Source organism: Canis lupus, chromosome 13 (assembly GCF_011100685.1).
Source record: "Canis lupus familiaris isolate Mischka breed German Shepherd chromosome 13, alternate assembly UU_Cfam_GSD_1.0, whole genome shotgun sequence".
Classification (NCBI taxonomy): Eukaryota; Metazoa; Chordata; class Mammalia; order Carnivora; family Canidae; genus Canis; species Canis lupus.
Window position 1 is genome coordinate 46,185,131 of NC_049234.1, and position 17,111 is coordinate 46,202,241.

The 17,111-nt window shown below is 47.3% G+C and overlaps 1 long non-coding RNA gene and 1 other non-coding gene across 2 annotated transcripts; both read right to left on the reverse strand.

Annotated features, from left to right (window-relative positions):
• Positions 1-215: 215 nt before the first annotated feature.
• Positions 216-13,063, reverse strand: LOC102155122. The gene is made up of 4 exons (XR_005369013.1): positions 12,958-13,063; positions 12,228-12,314; positions 10,857-11,037; positions 216-544 (listed from the first exon to the last, which is right to left on the reverse strand). It is a non-coding gene; the product is annotated as an uncharacterized LOC102155122 (long non-coding RNA).
• Positions 12,716-12,837, reverse strand: LOC119865438. Its single transcript, XR_005369111.1, has one exon. It is a non-coding gene; the product is annotated as a small nucleolar RNA SNORA26 (small nucleolar RNA).
• Positions 13,064-17,111: the final 4,048 nt, after the last annotated feature.

The window sequence follows — 17,111 nt, forward strand, 5'->3', positions numbered from 1 at the left end:
TCATATTGGATATAAGCAGCAAATTACTCGTATTTAGAATTTTTCTAGATTTTCAAAGATGTAGAGAATAGGAAATCTGTCACATGTACTTACTTGCTCTCCCAAGCAGAGGATTCTAGAACTACATTGTCTAGAAGTGTGCTCCCAAAACGCGGCCAGTGCCACTGTGTGTCCGAATTTCCCATGACCCCTGTCACAAATGACCACAAACTTGATGGCTTCAAAAAGCACAGGTTTATTGTCTTACAGTTTGAAATCAGTCTCACTGGGATGACGTGAAGGTGTCTGCAGGCTCACGCTCCTTTTGTAGGCTCTAGGGAACAACCCATCTCTTTGCCTTTTCCCACTTCCAGAGGTTCATTCCATGCATCCCTCCTCCTCTCCAGAGCCAGCAGCATAGCCTCAGCTGTAGCCCTGCTTTCTTCTGTTCTGCTATCCAGTCAGTCTGGGTCTCCCTCTTCTAAGGACAATTGTAATTATATTTACGGTCCACTCAGATAGTCCAGATAATCTCTCCATCTTGAGATCTTTAGTTTAATCACATCTGCAATATAAGTTAACATTCACATGTTCTGGAGATTAGGATGTGGATATAGTTGTTTTTTTTTTTAAATTTTTGTTTTACTTATTTATTTTTTAATTTTATAAGATTTTATTTATTTGTGCATAGAGACACAGAGAGAGAGAGAGAGAGAGAGAGAGACCAGAGACACAGGCAGAGGGAGAAGGGAGCCTGACATGGGACTCGATCCCGGGTCTCCAGGATCACACCCCAGGCTGCAGGTGGCGCTAAACCCCTGCGCCACTGGGGCTACCCAGGATGTGAATATATTTGGAAGCCATTATTCAAGCTACCATACTGAGGAACTGCATTTTGAATGGAACAAAATTTGAATTTAAATAATCATGTGGCTAGTGGCTACCATATTGGACGACATAGACACAGAACGTTTTCAGATTCACAGAAGCCTCCTTCACAGGAGGTTCTATGGACCACACGCTTTAGAAGACATCTAAAAGCCCATACCAGGGTGGCCCAGGTGGCTCAGTAGGTTAGCACCGCCTTCAGCCCAGGGCCTGATCCTGGAGACCTGCGATAGTGTCCCACGTTGGGCTCCCTGCATGGAGCCTGCTTCTCCCTCTGCCTGTGTCTCTGCCTCTGTGTGTGTGTGTGTCTCATGAATAAATAAATAAAATCTTTAAAAAAGAAGATTTTTAAAGGTACTCATGACTAAAAGAGAAAAGAAAGGTCAAAAGGAGACGCTTCATTTTGTAGCCATCTTGAGTATAGTGTTGAGCTACTCTTCAAAAGAAAAAAAAACAACCTACATAAAAATGTATCCTAGAGATTTGGAACACATCATCTCATCAATAGAATGAGGACAATTCCCAGTGATTCTTCACCACTGAGGAAAGATTTAATTAGTATTTATGATGGACTCCAAAAAAGTAGTTCACAATCTACAACATAATGGATATGCATCGTGATAGCAGGAAGCACCAGGAGCATGAGATCAGAAACTGCTCCTAGTGAGGTCTGGGAAGGAACTCTGGAGGATGTAGAACTCGAGACAGCCAAGCCAAGAAGGAGAAGAAAGAGCACAGGCAGAGAGAAAGGGAGTGGGAAAGATATTATCAGGAGAGGGAGAGGCATGCTCAGAGGAAGGAGGTTATGAGAGGGGTTTGGGGGAGTAGGTAGCGCCATATGACTGAAGTATGTGGGCTCGGAGGGGGCAAAGCAGAAAAAAAAAAAAAAGGCAGGGGCCAAATCTTGATGGGTAGAGTATGTCATGATAAGGAGTTTGGGCTTTATCCTGAGTGTCAACTGGGATTGGTTTGAATGCAGGTGACAAAGGGCCAGTACGAGTGTCTAAAACAGGGCAGACGTTTTTTCCATATCAGCACCGAGGCTGAGGGGGAAGTCGTGCTCCATAAAGCCCCCGGCGGTGCAGATTCCTGCCACCTCATTTCTTTGCCATCTCTGGTATATTCACTTGCTTCCGCCGTCATGACAAAGTACTACAGACTGGGTGGCTTCAACAACAGAAATGTATCGTCTCACAGTGCTGGTGGCCAGACACCCAAGATGAAGGAGTTGACAGGGTTGGTTTCTTCCAAGGACTGTAAGGCTGAACCTGTTCCAGGCCTCTCCCACAGCTTCTGGTAGGTGTCTAAAAATCTTTGGCATTGCTTGGTTTGTAGAAACATCTCTGCCTTCCCCTTCATGCTCATACGGTGTTCTCTCTCTCTCTGTGTGTGTGTGTGTGTATCTATGTCTGAATTGTCCCTTTTTATAAGGACACCAGTCCTATTAGATTAGGGGCTTCCTGACTTCAGTATGCCCTCATCCTAACTAATTTACTTCCTCAGTGACCCTACAAGATCACATTCCAGATAAGGTCACACTCTAAGATACTGGAAGTTAGGACTTCAACATGTAAATTTGGGGGGTGTGGGGTGCAGAGGGTGGACGGAATTCAGCCCATAACACCTAGGTGGTTCTTATCCTTATGGTCCAAGATAACACTAGACACCCAGCCACCACATTCACATTCAGAGTCTCCTTAAAGGACCCATCCTGGCAGGTCCTTCTTCCACATTGATGTTTGCTCTGGAGGTGCTAACAGATTCTGGTTCTGAGGTGATCCTTGGAGAGTTGTACTCCTAAAGAGGGCACTGGCCACTTGTTAGCAAGGCCTCCTTCCCAGACCCTGGGTCAGAGAAAAGCCTGGCTATAGAATGAGGACAGAGAGAAGGAAGATTGTTTCTCTCTCCGATCGTTCTAGAAGGACTTCAGGAAGAATAAGGGATTTCAGGATGCATATATTAGCTGCAGAAATTTGACCCCCCCCCCCAAAAAAAAACCTTTAGCTTTATCACTTGAAAAATAAGATAACAATATTTACCTTGTAGTGTCGTTACGATCATTAAAAATAACAAGTGCAAGTGTGTGGGCTACGGTAGATGCTCAATGGTAGTAAGTATTATCTGTGATTTGTCCTAGGGTTGTCTCCAGGGCCCTGCTCATGGCACCTCGCAGAGTGGGTGCTCAATAAATACCTGTTGCCCTAGTGGAAATTTAGATCACCGCTAAAGCCCGGTGCTATCCTCAAGCCTGGAAATTGATGATAAATGAAGATAGCCATCAGGGTCTATAAACCACAAGACATTAGAAAAGAAACAGTCATCAAATTCAAGCATGGTAGGGAGAAATACACACCAAATGTAAAAAAGTGGCACCTGAAGAACATAATAATATGTATCATTTGTATCATATGTGTCACTTTATGGCACAAGATTTCAAGGTCTCTGATGGAATAGACAGGACAAAATGGTTTAATGCATTCCTTACACACAGGAGCCAGAGCTGACTCAGCCTTGTGATCTCAGGACTGAGGGCAAACTCTCTCAAACACAGCTAGTCACAGCCCAGAAAGGAAAGGACCTCTAAAAGAGAATTAAGTTTGAACTTGGACCAGGACAGATAATAAGCTCCATGTAATGGTATTACAGCAGGAATCTTTACATACGATTTGGGACTACATATTTTATGGTGTCTGATCATAGGAAATGTCCCCCAAAGCATTAGGCTCTTCCACACCTGAAATAATATTTTCATTGCTAAAAGCACGAGGTCAAAAGAACTGGGTGTCTTACCTAGGTGTGGGAAGACGTGTTTGAATTTCTAAAATGAGATTTTACGCAGATATTTTTGAAGGGCACCCTGGAATAAGCTCAAGATGGCCTGTAGCTATGATAGGAAGTATCTTATCCAGTATTGGCCTCAGAACGTTCTGTGAGGATGGAAATGTTCTGTATCTGTGCTATCTTAGTGGTCACTAGCTACATGCCTATTTAGATCCAAATTCAATGAAATTAAAAATTCAGTTCAGTGATGTACTACCAAGGATTATCATAAAACAAACAGTAATGAAGACTATGAGGTATTGATGCAATGACAGACAAAACCATACAGAGGTGGGAATTAGGTCTACACATATAAGGCCACCTGATTTATGACAACTGCAAATGGGGAAATGATCTTTTAAATGAACGTGTTGGATTAATTGGGTATCCCCATTGGGAAAAAAAAAAGAGGCATCTGGGTCTACTTCTATATCCCACCATTTACAACAATTCCAAATGGAATACTGTTCTAAAGGGGCAAATTAAAAGAGTACAACTTTTAGAGGAAAACAGAAGAGCAATCTTAATAACCTAGAGTAAGCAGAGACACCTTAAATCAGAAACACTCACCATAAAAATGGACAAACTGGAATCTTAAAATTAAGATCTCTCCCCTCCCCTGCAAAAAAAAAAAAAAAATTCAGACCTCATTCATTAAAAGAATGAAAAGAAACCCAGAATGGGAGGAGATATTTGCCAACATACAGACCTGACAAAGGATGTGCATAGAAATCCCTCTTATAGTCCATAAAGACTGTGGCATATTTGTCCCGTGGAATATGATTCAGCAATAAAAGGAGTAGATTGCTGACACATGCAAAAACATAGACTCAGAAATCCAGTATGCTGAGGCTTACACAAAAGGGCACATACTGTACAACTCCAAGAATATGAAATTTTGAAACACGTGAAGCTAGACAGTGGAGAACAAATCAGAATGGGGGTTGCCCCCAGAAGAGTGGAAAGGAAGATTGACTGGGAGGAGGAATGGAATTCAAGACTCACGTGCTCAAAACTCAGCAGATGTACAATGAAGATTTGTGGACTTAGTATCTTTGAAATTGTACATCAAAAGAAATCTTAGACGTTGAATTTTAGTTAGTGACATACAGGCTAAATTACTTATGGGATTTGTATCGCCAGCTGCAATTTACTTTGAAATGCAACAATATTAGAATAGATAAAGGGAAGGTTGGAAATGTAACAAGCAAGTTTTATAAACTGTTATTCATAGAATCTATTTAGTAGGTTTACAGTGTGTTTGCTGTAAAATTCTTTGAACTTTGCCAAATATTTGGGGCACCTGGGTGGCTCAGTGGAGTAAGCATCCACCTCCTGGTTTCAGCTGAGGTCATGAGCTCATGGTCGTGGGGTGGAACCCCGGGAACAGCCCCATGTCAGGCTCCTCATTCATTGTGGAGTCTGCTTCAGATTCTTTCTCCCTCTCTCTCCCCCTCTGCCCCTTCTTGCTCTCAAAAAAAAAAAAAAAAAAAAAAAATCTTAAAAAAAACCTTTGCTAAATATTCGAAAGTTATAATCAAATTAAAATCAAATCAAATCAAATCAAAATAAAATAAAATATCCAAATTTGTACAACCTGTGACCCAACAATTCTATTTCTAGGTATATATCCAAGAGAAATGCATGCATCATTCATCATGTTCATCAAAAGATCTCTATTACAATGTTCATGGCATAGATTTTTCTTAGGTCCAGGGGCACCTGGATGGCTCAGGGGTTGAGCATCTGCCTTTCTTTGGCTCAGGTCGTGATCCTGGGGTTCTGGGATCGAGTCCCTCCTCGGGCTCTCTGCATGGAGCCTGCTTCTCCCTCTGCCTGTGTCTCTGCCTCTCTCTGTGTGTCTCATGAACAAATAAATACAATTTGAAAAAAGATTTTTTAGGTCCGAAATACATACTATTCCAATGTGTATCAACAGTTGACTGGATAAATCAATTGTGGCGTATTTACACGGTGGAATGCAATACAGCATCCTCACAAACAAACTATAAACGTAGTCAACATATGAATGCACCTAATGAACACAACAGTGAGTTAAAGGAACTAGACATGAAAGAGTATATGCTGTAATGATCCATTTATATCACATGCAAACCCAAGGCTACCTCCCTGGGGTGGGAGGGAAAGTGGTTAGTGATGGGAAGGAAACACATTTGGGACGCTGGTTATTGCTCGGTGTCTCCACCTGGCCGCTGGTGTGATCCACTTGTGACATTTCAGCAGGCCGTGCGTTTATAATTCACGTACTTCTCCGGGATGTAATATTTCCATAAAGAGCAGCTTGTGTGGGCACCTACAGGCAATACGGGGCCACAGAAGGATTTGACATTTGAGAGACTTAGAGACGGATTTGAGAGACATGATTAGATTCGCATTAGAAACATTAATCCTTGACTTTGTCGAGGATAGCAAGGAAAGGAGCTACGGGGCCTTTGTAGAAGTAATCCAGGCAAGCAACTATGAAGGCCTGAATCAAAGTAGGCGAGAGGGCTGACAAGGACTGAGTGGAGTTGATGTTTAGAGAACAAACCGACAGAACTTGGGCAGGTCACTAAATCCCTCCGGGCCTCCTTTCCTCACTTGAAAATTTGAGTAACAGTAGCTACTTCATTGGGACTGTTTTGATGACAATGATTTATTCCGAATCAAACAGGGACGCCTGGGTGGCTCAGTGGTTGAGCATCTGCCCTCAGCTCAGGCCCTGATCCCCGGGTCCTGGGATCGAGTCCTGCACTGGGCTCCCTGTGGGCTGCCTATGTCTCTGCCTCTCTGTGCATCTTCTGTGAATAAATACATGAAAATATTTAAAATTGGGGATCCCTGGGTGGCTCAGTGGTTTAGCACCTGCCTTCAGCCCGGGGTGTGATCCTGGAGACCCGGGATCGAGTCCCACATCGGGCTCCCTGCATGGAGCCTGCTTCTCCCTCTGCCTCTCTCTCTCTCTCTCTGTCTCTCATGAATAAACAAAATCTTTTTAAAATTATTTAAAATAAAACAACAAAAAAATCAACAAATAAAAACAAAAAATATCAATGCTCATTGCATACTATGCAGAACAAGACACAAGGCGGTCAGAGGAAGCTGTGAGGGAAGCACGTGAATTCGGCGCGGTGCCTGCAGCCCCGCCTCCTTCGAGGCACAGGTGAAACCCCCCACCTCCCTGCCTAGGCCTGGGCGGGACACAGGGCCAGCGGCCGAGGCAGGAGGACGACAGGACGGGTCAGGGCCCGAGCCTCACCTGTCCCTGCAGAGCCACAGTTGAGGGGTGAGGGCTGCTGCCCGAGCTCCAGCACCGCAGCCCAGCGCCTCCTCCCGACCCCGCGGCGCGCGGGTGGGGCCACCCCAGGGGCGGGGATCCAGGCCCAGGGGGTGCAGCGGGGGCCAGGAAAGAGCCCCAAGGGACGCGAGCCTCCCCCGAGGAGCCGCCTCCACCGCGGACTGGCACACGCGCCTCCCGATTTCTCGCGGTTTGTGGGAGCCTCTCCGGTGTCGCACGAGGCTGCGGGGCTGGGCCCGGGGGTCAAGGGTCCGGCTCCTCCGACGCCTGGACGCGTCCCTCGGCGGCGGCCACCCTGGAGGGAGGCGCGGCCGGGGCCTGGGTTCTCGGGCTGCACCGCCCCCGCCCCCGCCCCCCCGCTGGAGTGGGCGTGGCCGGCCTAGCCCCGCCTCCTCCTCGCCCCGCCCTCTCCTCCGCGGGAATGGGCGTGGCCGGCCGAGCCCCGCCTCCTCCTCGCCCCGCCCACCCTCCCCTCCGCGGGAGTGGGCGTGGCCGGCCGAGCCCCGCCCCCTCCTCGCCCCGCCCCTAATAAGAAGCGTTGGCAATTCATGTCAGAGCTGAGATACAAAATAGGTGAAAAATGATTTCACATCAATTTTGGTAAACCTAGAAAACACTTCCAGATATTTTTGTCCACCAACATTTGCATTTTAGTTTAAGGAGCTAGTTGGATCGCGTGCTGTTCCTTCCCATAAGAAGAAATTTTTAAGCTCAACAAGCGTGAACTTCTAATTCAGAAACTTGTTTTTGCCATTTCCTTCCCAATCCGCGGTAGGATGCTGTCATCGTTCCCTATCGGTATGTTGCGACTTAGACACACCAAAATTACGGTGTGTGGGCTTAAGTCCACACCCCTGTGGCAGTGTCAGACTAGTTTTATGAGTTCTACTGTGAAGGTTTTTTGCTGTTGTTTTAAAAGACTCCCAGAAATCCAGGTTTACGTCTTGTGGAACATGAGCCAAAACTAATTGAGGTTGTTATGGAAAAATCGTCTCACTGTAACAGTCTGTATTGCCTCTGGGACCCTGCTGGTCAAAGCCATATGGCCCACAAGGCAAAAATTATAATTTGTCCTAATTATTTTCGTTATTCAACGTTTACAACTTGATCTCTGGAGATGCTTTGCACTGTGCAAGATTTACAGAAAGTATACATAAACCATAAATTGACATCCCAATAAACCCTAAATTATTATTTTATATTAGTTTCGATCATCTGTGTTGTTTTAGGAGGTATTTGCTAGTCCTCCATATTTTAGCCACATGCTAAAATCACATCTCTCATGATTTCTACCTAAATAAAGCTTAATTTCATTGCCATATCTCTGGAATATTTAAAAAATTGGCTAATGAATAGAAAAGCTCTTCTCCTGCCCACACTCCCATAAGGCACTAATAAAAGCAGTGTGGGAGGCAATGTGATGGGGTTCGAGCTCCAGCTCTGTGATCTGAAGCTTTCCATCTATATTAGTTGCCAGAGGCTGCTAGGCTGCTATAAAAAATTACTTACCAACGTGGTGGCTTAAAACAACAGAAATTTATTCTCTCACAATTTTGGAGGCCAAAACTCAGTTTCATGGGATCAAATCAAGTGCACTCTCTCAAGGCTCATCCTTCTCATGGCCTCCTCCTTTGAGCACGGAACCTCCTTCCTCCCTCTTATAAAGGCACTTGTGGGGGCACCTGGGTGGCTCAGATGGTGGAGTGTCTGATACTTAATCTCAGCTCGGGTCTCCATCTCATAGCTGTGAATGCAAGCCCTGCACTGGGCTTCACGCTGGGCCGTGGAGACTACTTAATAAATAATTAATTAATTAAAGGCACTTGTGATTAGATTTAGGGCTCAACAGAGATTATCCCGGATAATCTTCCCATCTCAAGAACCTTCACCTAATCACATCTGCAAAGACCCTTCTCCAAATAAGGTAACACTTACAGCTTTGAAATTAGGACCGGACTCTATTTGGGAGGCATTCTTCAGGCTACTAGGCCCCGGGTTTTTCCTCTTCCGTAAAACACCATAGAACCCGCAGGACTGTACTGCCAATGAAACTTTCTGTAGTAATGGAGATGTGGGGCTACTGAGCATTTGAAATAGGGCTATGCAACTGAGAGGCTGAGCTTTTCGTTTTATTCAGTTTTGATTTAAACTTAAATAGTCCCAGGTGACTGATGACTGTCCTATTGGGCAGCGCAGTTCTAGTGTCTGTAGTTCTATATCCTGAAGCCCCTTAGGGAAAAATGGCTTCGGTTTTCCCCATTTCACTACCTAAGACTGCTTCCATCTTTTACCTGCTAGTGTTTAGTTTAATGGACTTCAAACTTTTTAGCATCAAAACCCTTTCTACAAAAAAAATAAACAGGGATACCTGGATGGCTCAGCAGTTGATCATTTGCCTTTGGCTCAGGACATGATCCTGGGATCGGGTCCCATATCAGGCTTCCTACAGGCAGCCCGCTTCTCCCTCAGTCTTTGCCTCTCTGTCATTAACAAATAAAATCTTAAAAAAAAAAAAATTGGAAAGCCAAAGTGTAAACCAAGTTGTACTGGTTGAGGATTGACAGTGGGAGAGGGAGGAAGATCCATGGCAGACCAGGGTCTCCACCTGTTCAACAGCCCAGGTAACTAACTCTTCTAGGGGCAAGGGGCCACCTCTAGGACTCGATGCTGTGGAGCCGCTTATGAGACCCGTGGTTATCCTTGGAAACGATTTGCTACAGCCTTCTGTCAGACTCGAACACTTGGGGGTTTTACACCACTTTTAGACAGTTGGCTAGAACAGCTGTTCTCTTGGCCCCTTTTCAGTGGACCCGTCGATGCAGGGTTTTATCAATCCCTTGTTCTGCCAGAAGTTGCCGCAGCCTGTTAAAGCTTTAGGACTCTCGTTGAAACTGTATACATGGATTTTTGTCCGTTTTGTTTACTGATGGGGTCGTATTACCTAGAGTGGTACTTGGCCCAGGATACATGCTCTATTAATTACTGAAAGAAAATTAAAGCCAGCATTGTAGGATCTAAATACTAAATACCAGTATCGTCATTATGTCCTAATATTACAAGGACCATCCAATATTATAAGGATCCTATAGTTACTGCCAAAGAATTACCTTTACTGAGTGCTTACTTCTCACCAGGTAGATGATGATGTGGACTCAACTTTATGGATGAGGATTATCCATTCACAGAGACCCAAGTGGAGACCTTGTCTTACGATCACATGGAAGGGTGGGGGTTTGAACCAAGGATTAGTATTCTGTTGCTTCTAATAGATGGCTGTAAGCCACTCACAGAACGCCATATATAATTTTACCCAGTAGAATTATCTATATTAGGCTTAATTATAAATGATACTGCTCCTTGTATTAGTCATGCTGGGCTTAGGGCTCAAGTGAAATATGCCAGCATCAGTATCATGCCAGGAGCTTGACTGGGCCCCAGGAATATGGTGGGAAGCAAGACGGGCTTTACTGTAGTTAAGTCGGGGCAGGGGCAGTCAGGCAGGTACATAACCAACCACAGAACAGACTTCTAAGTGTGTAAGGCCATTACGAGATGCTACAGAATCCCAGAACAAGAGCACTTATGGGGCATGAGGGGAGGGATAATAGTGACCACAGAAAACTTGGGCCAAGAGCAGAAAAGAGTATGGGTGCTAGGGAGCGTCCCTAGGTAAACGTTGCAGCATTCAGAAGCCAGAGACACCAGACTTGAGGTTGCCATTTTGAGAATAAAATATCCACCTTGGCCCTGCAAACAACTGTCTGTCCTGCAACTCTCCCTCCCCTTAAGAGCTTTCTCTGCAGCTCTTTGCTTTTCCCCAAACCTTTACACACTTCACTCTCTCCAGGCCTTTTAACTTGTTTTCACTCACCTGCAATGGCCTTTACCCAAGTCCATACAGGATCCCAGCATCTCCAGGTCTCTGGTCATCTGTCCTCCCTGGCCATCCCTATCGGAGCTTCTACATCCTCAACTCAGTGCCTCGACGTGCACTTCCTTTCTCTTCCTCTCTAGCAATGATGGCCTTCTAACATATTCGTAGAATCAATGACCTAAAAAAAGTTACCAGGCTGGATTTCACAGTGTAATGCAAGTGCAATGTGCAATGCAAGCGTAAAAGGCCGGACAGCGTTATGAAATAACCAGTAAGAGTGACTCCAAGGTGAATATGAAAATATCTTTATTTGAAACTTCTGGAAAATGAGGCATTTGCAGACATTTGGGGCTGGCCAGGCTGAGAACTAGCACATACTATATGCTCTGTTCGTCTCACCACACTGGTGTTATCTTTCTTTCCACATGAAAACTTCTCCCATCACCTTCAAGATTTTCATATTCTAACACCACTGTATCCTTTAAATCCCCTTTCACAGCTCAAAATGCTCATTCATCAAGAACAGCTAACATCACATGCTGACAGATGCTCCCTTTGTGCCAAATTTTGGGTAACTCTGATAGGTTCGATGCCATTAAAGACTATGAAGAGCTTATATGCTTAATGGCTCTACTGTGGTCTCCCCTGACCAAACTGGCCTCATCTGTTTCAATATTTCTACTGTTCCACTAGAACGTGAAATGCCAAGAGAAGGGACTTTCCAAGAGGTCACATGGCCAGAAAGTTACATGAGGATCCTAATTCAGGGCTACACATGTGACAGGGCCCTGAGCCAGTCCCTAACCTACTTGTTGCGTCATCTGTAAAACTGAGAGAACAATATTGACCTCACAGAGTTGTCAGAACTGAATGACAAGAAAATGAAACACCTGCTATGCTGCCGTTAGTCACCACCAGCGCGGCCCTGCTGCTAGTGCCCATGATGGGTGCGCAGGACACGTGGCCACTACAGCTTATGGAAGGATACTTGACCTCTTTGGAAGTGGTGTGCCCAAGACTGTGAATCTGAGAAACCACGAAGGAGCCAACACTGATGCAAGCACACGAGGCTTTATTAGCAAGCTCGAGCTTGGGTCCAAGTGTACCCGTCACAGTGGAGCAGGGACTTGGACTCGAGGTGGGTTCCAGCTGGATTTTTATGGGCTGGTCTAGGGGATTTCTAGTAAGGATGGGAGAGTTTCTCAAGCCCTTAGTTCCTCATTGCGATATGGAACTTTCTGTTAAGGGCATGCTCTGCGGGTATTCTTGGCACTGACTTGGGCTGGAAGCCGCAGTGCTTACTCCTCTAGGGGCCAGGGGTTGGGGACATTTCCTGAATTTTTGGGTCCCACAGAAGCATGTGTGTACCTTAGGCCGCAGAGTTGCTGTAGGTCAGTAAAAATAACCAGCATCAGAATATTCCAGCTTCCACGGCTGCTACCTGTAGCTTTCAACCTATAAAAAAGGAAAAATTTCCAAATGACCTTTCCAACAGAAAACAACTGTTGAGGTACCTTATTTTCAGTCTGTCTCCAAAGACAGGTGTGCAGGAAGAAGCCCTGTGTTCTGCGTTCCACCCACCCCTGTTTTCCCACCCTTCAAAGACCAGCAACTCTGAAAGGATCATCTAAGGAAGGGGAAGTCTGCATCCCTCACTGTGCTGCCAACTAGAGCCCCATCGCAGAAGGGGGCGCCTGGGTGCTCGGGGCGGGCGTCCTCCCGCGGGGTCAGGGTCCCGGGGCCGCTCCCCGCCCCTCCCCCGCGCCCCAGGCCAGCACGTGCTCGCTCTCCCGCACGATACACCAGACCTGACAAAACCCCACAGGTGCTGGGCCGGAAGGAGACGTCTCCGGTTGGGCTGTGACTCCAGACAGGATCCAAAGAGGAGCTCTGCGGGCTCGTCCCTGGGTTTCATGGAGCCTTGCTGTCCCCTTCTGTGTTGGCCTCCCAGGGCACTGCGGCAGCCTTGGGAGCGCACAGGAAAGGGGGGGCCCGGGGCCCGCGGGGGCGGGGCGGGGCGGGCGGCCACGTGCTCCGGGCCGGGCCCGGGGTCGCCGGGGGTGGGGGTGGGGGTGGGGGCGGGGGCGGGGGGTCGTACCTGCGCGGGGAGCTCCGGCCGCCGCGGCCCCGCTCGCGTCCGACACCCGGGCCGCCCCGAGCCCTCCGGAGCCGCCGGCCTGGGGAGCAGAGCGCAAGGTCGGCGGGGGGCGGGGGGGGCGGGGGGGCCTCCGGGCGGCCCCTCGCGGCGCCTGTGCCTCGCGCGGCCCCGGGACGGGCTGAGCCGCCCGCCCCCCGGGCCGCCGAGGGCTGCTCTACCCCTCCGTCCTGGCCGCCGGGAGCACGGGCTCGGGGCGGGCAAAGCTCGAGGGGACGCGGCCCGAGGCCCCCCCGCCCGCCCCCGCTCGCCCCCGCTGCCCCCGCTCACCCCGCTCACCCCGCTCACCCCCGCTCACCCCCGCTCACCTGGCCGGACTCCCGCGGCCCCCGGCTGGCGGCGCTGCTAAGGAGGCCGGAAGGAGGGCCGTGGGGCGAGTAGCCAATCCGCGGGAAGGGAGGCGGGGCGGCGGGGAGAGAAGCCAATCCGTGGGAAGGATGGCAGCGGGACGGCGGGGAGAGAAGCCAATCCGTGGGAAGGATGGGGGCGGGATGGAGTGGAGAGAAGCCAATCCGTGCGAAGGGTGGGGGCGTGGCGACGTGGAGAGAAGCCAATCCGTGGGAAGGATGGTGGCGGGAGGGCGGGGAGAGCAGCCAATCCGTGGGAAGGATGGAGGCGGGAGGGCGGGGAGAGCAGCCAATCCGTGGGAAGGAGGGGGCGGAAGGGGGCGGGCCCGGCCGTTGGCGCCCAAAGTCTCAGCGCCGCGGACCTTAGGCACCTGCCATGGCGGGAAGCCTGGTCCCCGGGAGCGGGGCGTCTCCTCTGGAGCCCGAGCGCCCCGGGCGAGGAGCTGGTTCTCTCGGGCCACGCCCCCTCCTCGGGGACCTCTCCCAGCTCACCACGTGGGCCACTGCTCTGGGTCCTACAGGCCCCGGACACCCCGGGCTGCGGACCCCGGGGGGGCCGGTGGTTGAGCCCAGGGCGTGACCCCCGAGACCCGGGTCGAGTCCCAGGTCGGGCTCCCTGCATGGGGCCTGCGTCTGCCTCCGCCTGCGTCTCTGCCTCTCTGTCTCTGTCTCTCATGAATAAATAAATAAAATCTTTAAAAAGAATCCCGAGCTGTTCTTTCCTATGTCACATTTCTATTCACACTTGAGCACCTCCTATGCCCTATGTCCATGCCCCTTTCTAATCCTCAAATGGATGAAACGAAGGCCTTGGTCTGACCTTATAGTGGAGAAGATAAATCAAGACGTGAATAATCAGTATCTTAGGGTGGCAAATGCTAAGGAGAAAAACACGAGTATTTTCATTTTTTAAAGAATTCTTGGGAGAGGATTCTTGGATGCTTGTATCTGAATTCCCCTGTACCCCACCCCATGTGTTTAGCCCTTTGCCAATAGTGTTTTGTATCCTTTCACTGTAATAAATTTTAGTTGTGAGTATAACAAAAAGAAAAAGAAAGAAAGAAAAAGAGAGAGAAAGAAAAGAAAGAAAAAGAAGAAGAAAGAAAGAAAGAAAGAAGAAAGAAAGAAAGAAAGAAAGAAAGAAAGAAAGAAAGAAAGAAAGAAAGAAAGAAAGAAAGAAAGAAAGGCAATGCTTGGTTGGCATCCTGCACACAGGTAGGGTTCTGTTTTGGTCCCTATTTGTTAAGGCAGAGGAGACCAGGATGTATGAGGGGACAAGGGCAGCTGCCCTGGGGCGCCCTGTCCAGGTGGAAGTCACTAGGAAACAAAACTTGGGAAGAAGACTAATTGTGGTGGGGATGGAATAGGGGTCTTCACATCCTTCAGCTCCCAGGTGCCTCTCCCCAGTGTGGAATGGGCCTGCAATAGTGGTTTAACCACTGCTCATACTGCCGCTTGCTAATGCTGGCTCACCGCTCCATTTCTATGTTTATATCATTGACATCTCTTTTCTTCCTTCTCTCTTTCTTTTTAAAACAAAGATTTTATTTATTCATTGGAGAGAGAGAGAAAGCACAAGCAGGGGGAGGGGCAGAGGGAAAAGGAGAAGCAGACTCCCCGCTGAGCAGAGAGCCTGATGTGGGGCTCAGTCCCAGGACCTTGAGGTCATGACCAGAGCCGAAGGCAGCTGCTTCACTGACTGAGCTCCCCAGGTGCCCCTTCCCTCTCTTTTTAAGCTGAAATTTACATTTTATTTTTCCCAAGCTATTTTAACCTGGTGAAAAATGTGTATTTTCATGGTAGAGTTAAGGCCAGGGGTGAGGGGAACAGTGATTATGAAATAAAGTAGAGAGACATGCTCAGTCCTTGGGAGCCATAGCTTTGTGCGGGGATATGTTCATACATTTATAGAACCCATATGTATTGAGAACCTAACATATGCCAAACACTGTGGTAGACCTGGAGGTATCAGATAGTGAGAAAAAAAGCCCCAGACATGGACCTTGCCCTGTTGGAACCTTTAATCTCATGGGTAAAACAGACAGGAATACAGGAATCAGCTCAAAAATGCAAAATCAGCACTTCACAAGCATTACAATGGAGGTCAAAGACTCAGCTTTCTGATTAAGCAGAAAACAGAAGATGAGTTTATAGAACAAAGGAGAAGACCCTGGGGTGTAGTGCCACGTGGAAGTGAGTGCATGTGCAGAGTGTGTGTTCTAGGAAGGAGCTCAGTGCTTTCATGGAAATGCAGGAAGTCTGCTTGATTTCTGCACAAAAAGCCAAGGGGTGGGGGATGGAGTGAGACACAGGAGAAGGCATGATGTAACGTGGGCTGCAGTGGGGGGTGTGGTAGGAGATGCTGGTGGCCGCCTGGCCATGCCAGACCCTGAAGACCACCTTAAACATGCCCATTGATGATGCTTGTTAATAATACGTTATATAAACGCACATCAATCAAACATTGCTGTTTGCAGGGCTGCCGTGTGTCAGGCCAGTGTGTTAAAGATAGAAAGTGCTAACCTTTCTCGAACACTTACTATCTGCTCTGTGCATCCATTGCTCTGCCTAGAAGATCTCACGGAATCCTTTAGGCTACCCACTGGGTACAGTAGGCACGATGAAATTCCTCATTTTGCTCCCAGACCCCACATAGTGATAATATTTTGTGAGAACTATTCTATCCGCAGTCTAGTAGTATAGACAGCTGGTGGAAGTATTAGGGTTTCTAAGCACATTGAAACACGTATCAGCACTGACCCAAGCTCCATCCCAACACTTGTACATAAATGCACAAACTTCGAGGAGGAAACCGAAATCCTAGCTGCAGTGGCCAGAGGGTGGACACAGGATGGCAGCACGGAATTCTCAATTTCTGAAACTTTGAAGGTGCTTTTCCTTACCAGCGACTGTGGGATTGAATTTAAGAACCCTTTAAAATCCAGAATTACATTAAGGCAGCCGGCTTAGAAGTTGCATGTTGATCAGCCGACCCTAAGCAACTGTGCTTGCTATCCTATAATGGTATGATTGTATTGGATTTTTAAATATTGCTTTTTTCGTAAAAGAATTCTTGCAAAGAATTGCAGGCTACCTATTATGCTTAGCATCCAATGTGTTCTATGAAATTACTGTATAAATGATATTTGGTTGGTCAGTTAAATGAATTAGCATAAGGTATCTAGTTGAAAGGGCAGCCAAAATGAACTATTTAATTCTATTAAGGAAAATGGTAGACCTGCTTCTTCTGTAGCACAATTTTAATGAGACTGCTTGAATTGAGTCCTGTTCTATGTCAAAAAGGAACATGAACGCTTTCAGGTTCTATTTCTGGCTCTACCACAGGCTTTGCTATTATACCCGGAGCAAGATGAAACCTGTTACTTTTTTTTCTATTTGCAAAATGTAGGCAGCGCTTTTAGCCTTTTTCACAGGAGTGGCAGATTTAATGAGCACCACAAATGACCTTGGCCTGTTTTGTAGCTGCAAATGCATTCTTATTGCCATATTTTCGTGAAAAATGAAAATCTGTTAGCTTTTTCTTTTCCTGATGAGTTGATACTAAGCTAAAACTTTTAATGTCTGGAATACGTGCTTTATCAGCTGCTCTTCAACATTCCAGTTTCCAAATTTAAACAAAACGAGAATAAGATAAATCTCACAAGTGATAATCAAAACAGTAGAAAGGAAGTGGAAGAGTTGCCTTGTCCATGGAGGTCTATTTGTTTTTTTGTTTTTTTTTCAAAATTG